Here is a 16,066-nt window from a genome sequence, read left to right on the forward strand (position 1 = left end):
TCTTGGCTACTTAATGCTAACACAATGATGCCAATTACTGATAATATCACAATGCTCAAAGCACCTGCATTTTAAAAGAGATTAAAGTTCTGAAGGCTACTGGAATAATGGGATCTTATAATTTAAATTACCTCCATGCTGCCAATAAGAAAAAGAAAGGGAGGGAGGGGAAAGTACAAATGTACCAGGCTGAGTAACTACAAAAGATTTTCCTCTCAAAGCAAAATTAATTATGTAGTAAATAATATTTCACTACAAAAAACATCAGCATTAGAGTGGTATAGTCGGCATAGGACATCACAAATTTAAATTCTACAACCAACCCTGCTTCCCGAGAAAGCTTGACCACCCAATAAGGTGAAGGGGCTAAGTGCACATAGTACTGTGATTTTGCACTTTCCCTCCCTGCTACAGAAAGAGGCTCTTCTTTGCAGAATCTCACTTTCCTCCCCTCTAGTCATTTGTATGGATCCCTTCTTCCAAAAGAAAGAGAAAGAAGATACTACTGGCTTTAACTTCATTCAAACATTTAAATTGAGGCTACAATCTTCCCATCAAACTGCCTCTCACCTCTTCTCAACCATCACACCTCCTTTAGTGTCCCTCCACAAGACTGGAGTTCAACCAGGTAGACAAATAAAGGTGGGGAAACAAGACCGGGCTTTCACTGGGGGAAAAGTCCGTCTGATTTAGTCCGCAGAGGAGCTGCCAGGGAAATGAAGAAGCAAAAACTCTGCGCATAAAACCAACCTTTCCTCTAGCATTTTGTTCTCCACCTATGCACTTCTGAGATGGAGTAAGACAAGCAATGTGAAACTGTAACCTACCCAGTGAATTTGAGAAAAGTCGTTCTCAATTTTACTCTGATGAAAAATGGCATTTAATGAATAAAGATGTCAGGCTTCTACCTTTAAAAGTACCTCTGTCTCAGCAAGAGAGGCTGGCTAAGAATCCCCAACTGGAATTAACAAGCCAGACATCAGACTAAACATCTCAGAACTAGCTGCCCCTCATTCCCGGTCACTACCTTTCCAGTGTGTGTCTGCATCACGAACTCCCTCAGTTCCTGACAGCCTGCTCTTCCAAAATGGAAAGCAAAGAGCCTGGACTCCTCTGTTTCACCGGCTGAAGAGCTGGTGAGATTTCTTAGCCCGGACACCAAGCCTCTTGCTCCCCTTTCCACCTTACAAATCACCCTCAACTCATCCTCTTTCTCCCCCAGGTCCCCACCCCTCCCACTCACATTACTCTTAATAACACCCAAGCCACCCATTTCTGTAGATAACCCCTGGCCTGGAGAACAAAGTGAAGAACAAAGAGCCGCTGCTTCAGGCGGCAGCAGGAGGAGAGGCGAGGGTGGAGAGGGCAGCTGAGGACTGGGAAGCCTCCCGGGCACAAGCAGCCCAGCCTGGAAAGCTCCTGCCTAGGGTGGGTGAGGAAGCGGGGCAGGTCCCGTGGGCGCCGCGTGCTGCCACGCGCCTTATCGCCGGGGTCCAACACACCCGGGTAGCAAAGCCACGGAGTTTGGAGAGATCCTCCTGGACAGAAAGCAGCCAGGGGGGCGCGACCTAGAAAAGGCACGGCGAGTGAGGCTGCAGCGCGGGAGCTGCAGATCCGCTGAGTGACTGAGTGACAGCCCAGCGCCCGGCCCGCGGGCTCGCAACCCAGCCCCGCACCTGGACCAGGCGGCCACCCTGCTCCCTCAGGGCGCTCTCCTCTCCGGGGACTGGCTTCCGGCGGGCTCCGCGAGCTGGAACCGGCGCGACTTCACTCTTCCATCCTGGGACCCGGCGGCACGTTACAGACAGCCCTGCACTTCCTGTTTGAAACACAGGGGAGAGAAAGACCGAGAGAGATCCGAGTGCCGGCCAAGCGGAGGGAGGGACGCAGGCCGGCGAGGAGAGCGGACGAGGGGGCCGCGGGTTGCATAACCACCGCCGCCCGCCTCGCACGGTCCGCGGCACCCAGCGCTCTCCCGGAGGGCGACCCGCCACCCCGGCGGCCCGCGAGGTGGCTGCCCGCGGCCCGGCCTCCCCCTGCCGGCGGCCTCGCCTGCGGCGCACTGGCAGCCCTTCCGTTTCCAGCCCCCGCCTGGGTTTCCCCCTCCCCGCGCGGACCTAAGTCAACTACAAGCTGTCCGCCTGCCTCAGTGTTCCTCCTTTCCTCTCCTCTCCGCCCCCGGAAAAAAAAAAAAAATCGGCCGGAGGGGAAGGTATAAAGACAAGCTGAGCCTTTCCAGGGGAGAGGAAGCTGGATTTACGCACAATTTTAAACTTAGCCACATCCCAGTATATCCACTACAGCTCAGCTGCCGAAAGAGCTTCTGGATGGGAAATTACTTCTCTTGCGCCTGGCTGACTCAAAAGGGAGAGCGTTCATGCAGCAGCCACGAACTGCCAAAAAAAATAAAAAAGTATTCCGGGCTCCTAGGCTGTCTACTGGGATCCTTACCGGCACAGAGCCCTAATATTTACATAAACCAATTCCACACAAAAGATCATCATATAGGGCATTCTTCCAGAAAACAATTAAGTATTTCTCTGGGCGTATGAATCACAGAGCAGTTCCAAAGTTCTGCGTTTGTCCATTTTGTCACCCTCTGACTTGGGTGAACTTCGGGGTAGTGTTTAAAAGATAGTAAACAGGTGGTTTAAGAATCTGCCACAGGCAGAGTGTACCAGCTCCAGGAGTCCGCTTATGCGTTCAGTGCCCAGTTTCTGGGCTTCCAGGTGTGGACAGATTCACCGGTGCCCTGCGTGCCCTTGCACACGAATCTATCAGGTTGCAAGGCACCTACAGCACTGTCTCTGATAAACAGCTCCTTTTATCATCAAGGTGATAGCTTAAATAAAAGTTATTCCTGTTTCAAAACTCAACATGGAGAACAGAATATAAAGGATGATTATTCTACATAAAAACTTAAATTTTGACTGAAAGAAAGAAACTGATGGACATTAAGCTCCTGCTAAGCGTCAGCATCTCATTTTAATCTCCCTTTAGTCTTAATATTTCCCAACAGATCTGCAAAAGTCCTATTCTCATATTCCCAATTGAGGAAGCAGGGTCAGAGAAGTTAAGTAACTGTCCTGATGTCTTAGCTAGAAAGTGGTCAAATGGAGAATTGAATAAGAGTTCTTTCCTAAGTGTAAAATCTGGGCCATTTCCTCTAAGCTCTGCTTATTCTCAAAACAATAGTGAATTCTCAGAGAAAAATCAAGCCCATCGACCATCTGTGATCCATTCCTTCATCTCCAAACGAGCCTGCAATTCCATGCTATCACTCTGTTGCACTAGCTAGGCTCCTTACCCACCTGAATAATATGTACCTTGATTACTTGAGCAGAGGACACCGTGCTCTTTCCCATTATCTACCACTGGCTCTGTCCGCCTTTTCAGAATTACTCGGTGGCAAAAGTTCAAAAGGTTCTAGGATAGCCACTCATATGCCAAGGTACAAAGTCTATCCAGTTCAGAACCTAATCTGCTGACTAATGTTTGTTCCCTGAATTCTCTTCCAACTGGGCCCTTTCAAGAGGAAGGCAAACAAACAAACAAAAACCACACCACACAAAACAAAACATGCATGGACTCCACTCTTAGTGAAACTTGAAATTCTCTCACTTTCCATCTCCTTCTGCTTTGGCACTTAGTTCGCACTCACCTGTCAACAGCATGCTGCCGTGAGCCTCCTGACAAGCCAAGAAACAGAGCATGTATTAAGAGGTGATTAAGAAGCTTGGCAATGAGACCCCAGATACTTGAGCGGAGAGTGAGGGAGAAAGTGAGTGCTTTTGTCTTGTCTGCTGATGAGCTATGTCTCACTCGCCCTTCCCCACCACCTCACTCAGCAGCACAGACTCTGGAGCTGTAGGGCGTGCAGGTGAAGGGCAAGGACAGTTCAAGTGTGCCGGTAGGGGCTGGGCAGGGGCAGATGCACTCCCGTCCTTCAGGTTCGCACAGTGGTATGCGGGCTTATTACTAAAAACCTCCTGAGGGATCTTAGCATGCTTTTAGGTCCAGGTCTGCCTCTGCTGCCATCATTTTCCTTCTCTCAGTCCCTGGCTTACCCTGGGCCTGTCCACTCTTCATTTCTTTTCACAAACCTAATGCTTCTTCCCAAAGCACTGCCATTGCTTTCCCACAAAGTACCTGGTGGGAGGGAGGGAGGAAGGAGGGCACTGAACTCAAAACTTCTCTCAATTCTCTCATTTAAAAAAAAAAGTCAATAATTACCATGTTTTGGATACAATTCTATTTTAAAATACCTTTTGGTATCCCTGCCTTCATTTCTGTTACTCATAAATCCAAGAGCCTAAAAGGAAAACCTCTAAAGAAAAATGAAATTCTTGAGACAAAGCAAAGGAAACATGCTTAAATTAAGCTGTCTGGATCCCAAAGTTCATAGTTTGGATAATACAACATCCTAAGACTGCATCCATTCCTGACAAGTATATAACCTAACAATCACAAGACCAAAGCATCATATCGTACTTTCTCACAGCTCAGCTATTCTCCTGCCCCTTCTGTATTTCATGGAAAGTGTTTCTTCCTTGCCACCGATAGGCAGAAAAAAATATTAAAATAACAACCTCATAAAAAGAGAAAAAAAAGCTCCCAGGTAGGCACAACTGACTCCACAAAAAATAAAACTGATTTTGGAAGAATACTGGAGGTTAATTTTGCAAGTCTCCACTCCCTAAGTACCACAGTCCATGGACCAAGACAGCAAAGTGTGAAAGCCATTTTAGCGGCTCCAAATTAAGTGACAAAAGATAGCTTTCCTGAGGACTAATGGGTGTGGAGAAAGAGATGATAAACTCATATCCCAAAACGATGCTCCTTATCTTTCTTCATCTTAAAAGAGAAAGACCTTACTTTGGTGATTAAAAATGTCTGCCACACGATTTGTCTGTGTGAGGAATCTTGGCCATTATTACAGCTGGATTTTCTGCAAACAAAAAAAGAAAAATGACAACAAGCCATCTGGTTACCTAAGAGGCTGTCTCTCTGTAATAGCAGCCTTCACAGCGGCATCCCTGTCTCTGTCTTCACTTCCAGGGTAGCACATGCAACAGGCTTTTCTGTGAAGGAGGTCTCTGGCACTCACACTCATCTCCCGGCCTCTACAAAACCTGGGCCGTGGCTTTCAAGGAAAATGTCTTCAGAGCCAACTGGCTGGCTTGATTGGCATTTACCCACGGACGGTTATTAGCCATTTTCAAGGAGCCAGAGTGTCATTTCCCATGGCAAAAATGTAGCAAGGGGATGCAAATCACCTTTTTAAAAAAGTCTGCCTGCGAGGTGGTTTAGGCTCCCTCCTAGGCACAAGAGTCTCCTGGTTTCAAGCAAGTTGAGAAGGAAAACACTACTCAGAACACCTGCAGCATTACTTGGAAGACCCAGCTACACGTCAGAAACACAGGCTTGGGTGGCTACAGGCGTGAGCTGGTATGTCCCTGAGCTCAGTGCTTCAAAGCACACACATCTTGAGCAGAATTAGTAACATTTACATAGGACTCACACATGCCCTGCCTCACTGGATTCTCAGAACTGCCTTTGCAAGGAGGTCTCATTACCACTATGCTAGAAGTGGAGCTCATAGGTGGTGTTCTCAAAGCAGTAGGTAATGGAGCTAAAATTCACCCTGGGTCTGTTCTTCCTCTGGATTGAGAAGAAATGAGTAGGTGCATTTTGGCTGTGGATTTATTATTCTGTGCTACACATCTTTTACTCAGAAGAATCTCTCTCAACTATATCACGTGATTTCATCAACTTCCCAAGTTGTTTGAAAGAGTAAACTATAAACATGCATTTTCCAACGGGCCAACTGATTCTTAGCAATATGTCAATATAGATTAGGTTAAACATGATCTTAGGTTGCAGCTGAAAAGTATTTAATAAAATAATAAATAAGACAGATCCACAGGTCGATCAAACTGTGATGGACAAAATCTTTTTTTTTTTTTTTTTGGTCTGAGTTGGGTCTTTGTTGTTGCACGCGGGCTTTTCTCTAGTTGCAGTGAGCGGAGGCTACTCTTCCTTGTGGTGCACGGGCTTCTCACTGCCGTGGCTTCTCTTGTTGTGGAGCACGGGCTCTAGGGCGCGTGGGCGTCAGCAGTTGTGGCGCCACGGCTCAGTTGTGGCTCGCGGGCTCTAGAGCACAGGCTCAGTACTTGTGGCACATGGACTTACCGTTGCTCCACTGTGTGTGGGATCTTCCTGGACCAGGGCTCGAACCCGTGTCCCCTGCATTGGCAGACAGATTCTTAACCACTGCACCACCAGGGAAGTCCCAATGGACAAAATCTTAATACATTTTTTCCAAGTTTCCCCTCTCATTCTTCAGTTAGTATGCAAATATACATGTAAAGTGAGCCATGATGGCTGATGTACTGTGATTCAGTGAACATAAATATGAAAGATTAGCAGGAAACCATATAGGCTTGACTAAATGCAAATACTTGTACATAAGTTAAGAGTATTCAAACTGTTCCTGGCACAGACTGCTAACATGAACAGCCTTGGGTTATTTACTGACTGTTGATCATGATGTGTATGGTGTAGACTAAACACTGTCCTATAAGACATTTTTCTTTGGAAGGCGTGTTTTGTCTGTTCATTGTCTGTAGTGGGTATTTCTGCCCCTTATTAAAAAAAAATTTAAAAATTCTCTTTGGGCATCCGTTTAAAAATAATACATTAAAAACCCAACAACTTAAAATGATTTAACAGGTCCAATAAATAGAATGTTTATTACTAAGAAAATAATGTTCTTAAAAAGATTTTTTAAATATATAAATATCTACAATTACACACTGGGAAGTAGCAATATAAGAGTTGATAGGGAATAAGTCATATTGTCTACTGAGTATATCAATTCTCAACCACCTATTATAACGGAATCTTCAAGAAGAAAAGCAATTTACAAATAATTTAAGGTGGCAAAGCTGGACAGTTTGATCTTCATCTCCTTTCCTTTGCCTGCAGTGGAGTGACTAAGGCAAATAGCATGAAAGAAACAAAGTGCCTGGAAAACCCAGAAACGTTATTATAAACTTTTGAAAGATTATTCATCAATTTTTAAACTAAACCTAGCTAAACAAATTCCAACCACTTTACATGTATTGACTCAATTATTCTGGACAACTCTATGAAGCAAGAACTACCATTACTTCCATATTACAGACCAGGAAACAGACAAGAGCTATTAAGTAATTTGCCTAAAGTAATACTACTAGCAAATACCAGAACTTGGGCAGCCTGGCTGGCCACAGAATCTACTTTTAACCAACACATTTTACTACCAATGGGGTACCATTGGCTTGGGCTTGCTTTCTCCAGCATGAAAGTTCACGGGGAATAGTCCCATGCTAAGGCAGAAGGAGAGAAGTGAAAGGTCAGGGGTTTTCCTTTCTACAGCAAGAATGGAACCACTGGTTGTACACGGTCAGGGATGCAGTGCCTGCTACATGTTGCTGAATAAATGAATATTTAAAAGAAAGGAAAAGATATCTGCCGAACAGCCAACTCAGGAAGAAGGGCTGCTTCCTTACCTTGACCAGAATCCTGGATTGCAAGGCTCCAGGATTGCCCGCCTCCAGCACAACTGAATTAGCAAGGGAAGGGAATGCACTGAACTCCACGTGCTTTGATCTTGACAAAGCATTTGATAGTGCCCCATACAATCAGGATGGCCAAATCAACTGAAACTTACGTGGCTACAAGAACCACACAGGAGTTAAGCAGGCTGGAAAGAAAAACACTGGATACATCTACCAGTGTGATGAAGAAAAGAACCACAAGGAACAGTATTCAATCTGTATTCAAGTAACTTAGAAATTATTCACACTGTTATAATCAAATTTGCACATAACGTTAATCTGGGAGGGGTGAAAAGGGCAAATGAGGGCAAGCCAAATGACTTAGTTAAATTAACAGAGAGGTGAGGAAAAACAGGAAGTTTGGTTTCATTTCTGTTCTCCCTTTAATTTTCAGGGAGGGGCTGAGGATGCCCATTGGGTAGTAACCGCCTCTAGACCTGAAATGCCAAGACTGAACTAAAGGTAAAGTAAGCAATAGCAAACTGGATATGTTTAAGATTTTAGGACCTTCGGTCTGAACTTCAAAAAGCATGATCCTATTATTCCACACACCATCAGTAAAGTTCCACGGGAAATAATATTCCTTTCAACAAGAAGACTTTGTTAGCAAAACTCAAAGAAATGAAGGGGCTCAAAGGCTGAATTTAGAGGTCAGATGAAAAAGTCAGTGGTGTATGTATAATCTGGCCCCACTACAAATATGCTGCTCAGGCAGAAGGTCATGAGAATGGTTTGTAAACATACGGCAGGATAAAGAACAGCGGAGAAGGAAGAGAGAAGAGAGCAAAAACTTGGACTAACATTATTTTTTTAAGCATAAATTATAATTTCTAATTTTTTTTAATGTTGAGAATTTGCTTCTCCCTTGGTAGAACTGTTTGCTCTCCCAGCAAAATTTATACTTTAAAAGTCAGTCGTTGATTTAGAACTCAAGAAATGGAAGCAGGAGGGGTCTGCAACATTTGGAAGAAAAAAAAAAAAGGCCTAACTTCATGCTAGGTCCCAGGAAATGTACAAGTGAGCATCATACCACTCAACTCCTAAGAGACTGAAGAGCTGAACTATTAGCTGTGTAGCCACCATGCCCCAGGCAGTGGACTCCACAGCTGATGAGAGATTGACTGAAGGAAATGCTGCATGTTCCATTTCCTTCGAAATAAACAAACAAAAAAAGCCGGTGGGGCAGGGTAGGGGACTTAGCACAAAGGCATAAAGTTTAGAGCCATAGTGCATTCTATTGTAGATGAATGGGAAAATTTATGTGAAAATGATGGTGCTCTGAGATTATTTAATATCTATACGGAATAATAAGCAAACGATGAAACCTAAATAGACAGATCTTCCCCAAGGTTTGATTCCTGGCCGCCTCCTATGGTTTATAAATCATCCACACGATGGCAAACTCACAATTGGCCTCAGAATGTCTACAGGCCCTACTCCCTTATCTGACTGCACTCAGAATCACCTGCAGGCTTTTAAACAGAATGTCTGGGGCAGGGGGTGGGTGGGTGCTGCTGGTGGGCATGGGGTGTTCCCAGAATCTGTATGTTTAAGGACTCCCAGGTGACCCTATGCTGCAGTCTGGTTGGGGAACCTTTGCTGCACACGTTCTACTCCTTTCTAGACACTGCCACCAGAATCAGTCACATCAGAGACTAAATGATTCCCCTTCTTAAGAACGTTTAATGGAATAACCTTCAAAGGCAATGGAATGGAGTCTAAATTCCTTAGCAGGACACTTGAGACCCTCTGTGATCTGTTCCCAAACTACTTTTCTGCCCTCCTTCCCTCCCACATCCCTCACTCTGTCACAGCGCCATTCCCAGAACACATCACACGCTTCTTTTATGTCTTGGGCACTTGCTGCCCCAATGTTCCCTCAGCGCTGCTCAAGTTATTTTTCTCCGTGAAACCTTCTCTGATCTTTCCAATCAAAATCAGTCTCTCCTTCCTCTCAACAAATGTTCAAAAAAATTAGCTCATGCAGGAATTACAGCATATACCGCGTGCTGAGCTGAATTACACCAAACTGCGTAGGTGGTGGTCTCCCCCTGAAAGCAGGGGCATGTAACACACTCATTTTTCATACTGTGAATGAGAGACAGACCTAGGCTCAAAGTTTAGCTCTTCCGGTTACTTACTAGCACTGTAACCCTTGGTAGGTTATTTAAATACTATGAGCCTCAATTTTATAATCTTTGAAATGGGACACACACAAAATGATTCCTACCTTCATGACTAATTTGAGGATAAAACAGGAAAAGTGGCCCAATGCGGACCCCCTAAAATGCACCAAAATGACAGCTGTTGTAAATATCATTTATCAATTTTTGCTTCCTATCCTACCAGAATGCATTGCAGACATAGTAAGAGTTCCAGAAGTATTTGCCTCCACTCAAAAACAAACAAACAAAAGCATTTGCTTTCAAAGTAATAAGCAGTGATTTCTTAAAGCCCTTTCTCCTTGCCCGATTTTGTTCTGTTATGAAGGGCATTTCATAATATTTCTATTGAGAAGTCATCTTTCCTTCAAAAATCCTTCAAAAATCAATGTACAAAATTCTAAAGAACAAGCCCTGTCTGTCCCTCCTCCTCCAGCTTGGCTTTCTGCTTTGAACTACAGTAACTGCACTGCCCAGAGAATTGCCCGCTTCACCCTCACAACAAACAGCACTTTGTAGGCAAACTGGAGGCGAGCCCAAAGCAGGAGGGGGCACCAAGGAAAAGGAGTTTGGGCCAGAAACTGAGCGGACACCCACATTATCATCCACACTGTACCACAGGTAAGGAGAGAACAGGAAAGGAAAGAAGCTCAGATCAACGCAAACCTTCCCACCAATTCCCAAGCCTCCAGCTCACCACTCACCCAACGGGAAAGACTCCCGAGGCTCACAGAGCGCACGCGGGTCCCCAGCTGCCTAACACACACGGCCATTGTTGTCAATAAAACATCGTCCTATGTGATAGCTTCTTATCCTCACCAAACCAATCCTATTGCCGTTATCACCCCACCCCCTCCACCAATTACAGGAGATGAAACCCAAGTCGGGAAGTCCAAGGCCACACAGTCAGTAGCGATCAGAAGAGTGCCAGGACTAAACTCAAGTCATCTAAGCTCCAAGTCCTTGGCCCTTCCCACGGACTTTTATGAAGTGTGAAAAGCAATTTTTAAAACTTTCTCAGAAGCTCACCAAATCCACTAGTTGTAAAGGTAAGAGTTTCTGTCCTCTTAGAAACAAATCTGGTGCCAAGAGTGAGGGCTGTCACAGCAAGGAGGCCCCACCTGCAGCCCTTAGAATGATCAGTCTGGTATCTTAGGACAGTGTTCCAGGAAGACCCTTTAGTTTCTGTTCCTAGACAGAAACTGTCTCCTGACAATTCTGTTTGTTCATGTGGTTTGGGGAGGAGGTATTAGGGAAGGAGTATAATTTTCTTTTTTTTAAAATCAAACCCTGCTCCTGAGTTTAAAGCTGAGGTGATATGGAAAGCAAAAAAAGTTTGTACAGCCTATGTGCAATCCTTGTCGTGAGAAGAGTACAAGAGGCCATAACGCAGTCCTCAAAAGCACAGATTCTGAAGCCATGACTGCCTGGGTTCCAATCACAGCTCTGTCGCTTCCAGCTCTGTGGCCTTGAGTCCCCTGGCTGCTCACAGAGATGGGGAAGTACAGCCAGACAGGGCAACTGGGCCTTGTTGTTCTCTGCTACAAATGGGCTGTTGTGAGGAACACATGACCTAATACATATAAAGTGCTCCAAGCAGTGCCAGGCATGTGTAAGTACTACGCAAGTGTTTCCTATTATTATTTCCAGAATAGATTACTCTCTACAATTGTGTTCTTTTTCAAGTGTATTTTAGAAGGCTGAAGAAGACTTCTTGCACAATTTGTTAATCCATAACGCCCCAAACCAGCACAACGATTATTTACAAATTTCACTTCCTGATAGGATCTTCCAGGATTTCCATCTGTGGACTAGAGTCCCCAGAAGAACAAACAGTGGAATTCGAAGAATCTTCCTCCTTCCCAGCAACAGTGCAAGTAAATCTGTACCCATTCTCTCCATACTACAAAGGGGCTTCCACGCTGAGAAACTAAATAAAACAAAACGAAGAACTTATAGCATTGAACTAACTAACGTAGGGGAACATCTGTAAAATTTGCTTTATATTCTGAAAACAACCAAAGCGTTAAAAATTTAAAGTTATACCCGCTGAGAAAGACATGGTTCAGGTCACAGAGGGACGGCAATCCTAAGGACTGGGGTAAAACCTGCTGATGAATCAAAAGGTTTATTTCCCAGAAAATGCTGGAATTCCAAGAACAATGTGCTACCCCTGGGATGATTAAGAGAAAAATGGTTTTAAAAATCCCCTCTCAGGCTAAAAGTCTAGACTCAGCTAGTAACAGAGCTGCTAGAGTATCACCTCTCCTCTCCTTCGGAGAGGGCGTAGGTACAACAACAGATTAGACTTAAACAATGGAAGGATTTTCCCCAGGACAGCAGATAAAACTAAAGACAGGAGCACTAGAAGGAAGGGTCACAACACAGGTCTGGGGTCATGGCCTGCCCGGGGGCACCCAGCCAGGAAGAGGGGCTAAAACTCAGCCTGCACTGACCTCCAATCAGCGTGCCTGGCGGGGCAGGTGCAGCCCTGCGGCCACTGACTTCACACGAAGGGACCATGGGGGCTACACCAGTGGCACTGAGCACACCAGCCCCCCGCAAGCCAAACAAGCTGGAGTCCAGAGCCATCCGGGAGCGGCGGGGCTATCGCCGCTCAGACAATGCCGTGGTTTACGGGGTGGGGGAAGAGTGCTTGTCTGTACCGTGGAAACGTTTTCAGCTTTCCTGGTTTACTTTGTGACGCCAGCTGTCCTGTCGTCGCCTCTTCCTTTCCTCACTCTATATTCTCCTGACCTAAATCCTTTCTTTTCCTTTTCACTCCAATTCTCCTTTTCAAGAAGCCACCACACAAGTGGACGTGCACACTAGGAACGGCAAAACAACAGCCCTCTGCCCAACCAGAGCTTCTGCGCTATTTCTGAATATTTATCACATCACAATGTTCCCTTCTCATGTAAGGACTCCTCTTTCATCTCCCTCTCCTCCCTATAACCCCCAAATCAATGTTAAGATATAACGGAGTATTCCTCTTCACCTATCTTCTGGGGGGGACGATCCTTCTTGCCCTCCAAGCGGCTCTGACCCTTTGTTCTCTACCAAGGGGCCCACCTGCCTCCCCCCCACCCCCGCCCCCGTATCTTCTCCTACCTGCTGCATTCCCATACTCCGCGTATTTCTCTCTGAGTCTGTCACTCCTCAGGCAGGACAACCCCTTCAAATGTAACCACTCTGGATGTAACAAACCAAATTTAAAGGGCAGAAATTGTTACCATTACAAGTATGGGGATTTGGGTTTGTTTTGTTCTGCTTTCTGTATGGGTGTGTGTGTTGTGTGTGTGTTTTGTGTGTGTGTGTGCGTGCGTGTGTGTGTGGTACATAAAACGATGACATCATTTTGCTTTGTTTCCACTTTTTAAAAGTGTATTATGCTTTTATTTAAATCATATGCTTCCATTTACCTGGCCACTAAAGGGCTATCTATCTCTAAGGGCCTAAGCTCACAGGCTGTATCCAGCCCACAAAGCTATTTTGTTTGGTCTGCAGGAAGTTCTTTTTAAAACGTCGTGTTAGCCAATCTTTTAAAATCAGGAGATTTTTAAGTAATCCAGATTTCTGGCTTACAGTGAAAAAATCAGAAGATCTGTCAAGACTGGCCCACATTCCCATATGGCAACAGTTGGCTGCTGAACAGATCTGCTCAACAGGCCCCTTTTAGACAGGACCTGCAGTTGCTGGTTCAGCCCAGGTTCACCCCCCACTCCCTCCTGATCACCCTACCCTGAGGTTGAGTACCAGCTGTCATAAATTATCCCATGTGAGGCCCGCTTCGGGCAGTGTTTGGGATATGCCTGAGACCACAGCTAGCATCTAACTCTCTCTGGTTAGAGCACAAATTACAGATGTAATTATAAAGTTTCTGCTTCGTACAGAATTTTCCAGGTACAAATAATTCATAAAGAAAAGAACTTAGAACTAAACAAAAAGGAAAATGTCCCATAATAGAGAAATACTAGAAAAGAACTAAGTTGAAAGAGAAAGCCTCTGGGTGTGTGTGCATGCGTACGTGCGTGCATGTGCGTGCGTGTGTGTAGGAAGGGGATTCATTTGTGCAAGCTGTGTAACACTGCAGACCATTTCCCAATTTGTACTTGGTTACTGGCTAAATGTTAATATGAACAATAGAACCATTAAAGTAGAAACTCTAACAGAGTGAATTCACTCCACTGAAATAATTATATTGGAGCATAATCAATCTATGAACAAGACAGACTACATATCACATAGATATATGGATATTTCTTGATTCATCATCATTAACTCAGAGGATATGGGTAATGATTACTTGTCTTTAACTGCATATATTTGTGATAGCATTTATTCAGCAAACATTGGGATAAAACACCTTAACAAATATTAGCTACATCTTTATATACTTATGTACAGTAGTGTTGTAGGGTCAGATCTAATTAGGAGGAGGGCACTCAGTGCGTGCTATTACAAGTGGCATTCTATCACCAATATTGATGATAAAAGAGAATAGGGCTAGAAAAAGCACCAAAATAAGTGATTTTACATTACCCTCTCAATTCTAGAATCAACTTTCACTCAAGTGGTTTTACCGACAGGTTGACGTTTTCTAAAACCACTGTGCGCTGATGAGAGCTCTGGCCTGGAAGCCTGCAGAGCTGGGTGCCCCTATAGCTCTCCTCAGCTGTGTACCCACGCTTCAGATCTGGTCCGTAAATGAGGAGCATGAACTAGACAAGCTGTAAGGTCTCTTTACACATCAAAATTAGATTCTCTTTCTTTAAAAGAAATATTAATAATATTATAAAATGAATACAAAGAAATCTAAGATAAACGAGAAGAGTGCAGTACATTAAGAGAATGAGTTTTGAAATAAACAAAACTAGCTTCAAATTCCACCTCCACCACTTCTTTGTGATTTTTTTTTTGCAAATCACATAACCTCTCAAGCCTCAGTTACCTCATCTCTAAAGTGGGAATAAGTCCACCTTCCACTCAGGATTGTTTTGTAGATTAAATGAGAATGCATGTAAATTCCAGGGCATAGGTCTGGACAATCTGTAAATGCCTAAGAAATGATTATTGTTATTAGCTATGGGTATTCCATAAATCGCTCAATTACTTCTTGACCAGTTCAGTTTTAAAAAAAACACTAGTTATATCTGATAATAAACTAATTTTAAAAGCTTATTTCAGTAGGGTGCCATTGCAAGAATCATGGGGGTCATTTTCCAAAGACTTTTAATATTCAAATAATTCTCAGAACTGGCTTGGGAACAAGAGAATTTGACAGACGGCACTTCATTCCCAGTGTGATGGGCATGAATCTGTCCCGTCTCCACTGAGTGAGCTCTGCAGAGGCAGCTTCCTGGTGGCTGACAGCCTTCAGAGAGAACGGCTGCCTTGCACTTCCTTCCTTCTCCCTGCTTTGTAGAATTCATTGCAGTACTGGTGATCTTTTGATGCTGAGATTTAGCAATGGGATTTATGGGTTGCTGGGGAAGTGAAACCTTCTCTGGCAAAGCTCCTATTACCAGCAAGCAGAGAAGGAAAGTAAAAGGTTTTTTAAGGAATTAAATGTTCATGGGATTTCCCTGGTGGTGCGGTGGTTAAGAATCCGCTTGCCAATGCAGGGGACACGGGTTTGAGTCCTGGTCCAGGAAGATCCCACATGCTGCAGAGCAACTAAGCCAGTGCGCCACAACTACTGGGCCTGCGCTCTAGAGCCCGCGAGCCACAACTACTGAGCCCGCGTGCCACAACTACTGAAGCCCACGCGCCTAGAGGCCATGCTCCGCAACAGGAGAAGCCACCGCAATGAGAAGCCCGCACACCACAACAAAGACCCAACACAGCCAAAAATAAATAAATTAATTAATTAATTTTAAAAAAATGTTCATAATAGAATCTAACATCGATATGTGTGATCCTTCCCCAATAGCAGGTGTCAAGAGGAGGACATGGACATCCTGAACACCTCAGGGAAGTAGTAATTCCCAGACTTTTGATTGATACCACAGACTAGTAAAATTTCAAAAGAAGACTGTTATAAAACTACCAGGTTTTAGGTGACCAAGAAATGATACCAAAAGCAAACCATCACCATCCTTCTATAAAAGGAAAAAAAAAATTAACCCCTCAAAATAAGAGATCCCAAGATTAAAAAAAAAAATCCTTTAAATTGAACAAACTTAATACTAAAATTAAACACGAAAAGCCTGCTGCAGTCTTTATTCTTATTTTTCCATAGGCCGGTGTAACTGTCACTACGGATCCACTCTGGAAACAACTGCTCAAGAACGGACTGCAGGT

General features: G+C 44.4%; 1 protein-coding gene across 7 annotated transcripts in view; it reads right to left on the reverse strand.

Moving 5' to 3' along the window:
• Positions 1 to 16,066, reverse strand: part of LRRC8D (leucine rich repeat containing 8 VRAC subunit D) — a 120,356-nt gene that overhangs the window by 97,456 nt on the left and 6,834 nt on the right. For 3 of the 7 annotated variants that reach the window (XM_030868613.3, XM_030868615.3, XM_030868614.3), the window contains exon 2: positions 1,677 to 1,819. The exons of 2 other annotated variants lie outside the window; for them this stretch is intronic. The gene's annotated coding sequence lies outside the window, so the exon portion shown is untranslated. Of the gene's footprint in view, positions 1 to 1,676; positions 1,820 to 10,467; positions 10,489 to 16,066 lie in introns of those variants that run through there. 2 more of the 7 variants (XM_060303021.1, XM_060303040.1) reach the window with 2 other exon arrangements.

The sequence above is a fragment of the Globicephala melas genome, chromosome 1 (assembly GCF_963455315.2).
Source record: "Globicephala melas chromosome 1, mGloMel1.2, whole genome shotgun sequence".
NCBI classification, from domain to species: domain Eukaryota; kingdom Metazoa; phylum Chordata; class Mammalia; order Artiodactyla; family Delphinidae; genus Globicephala; species Globicephala melas.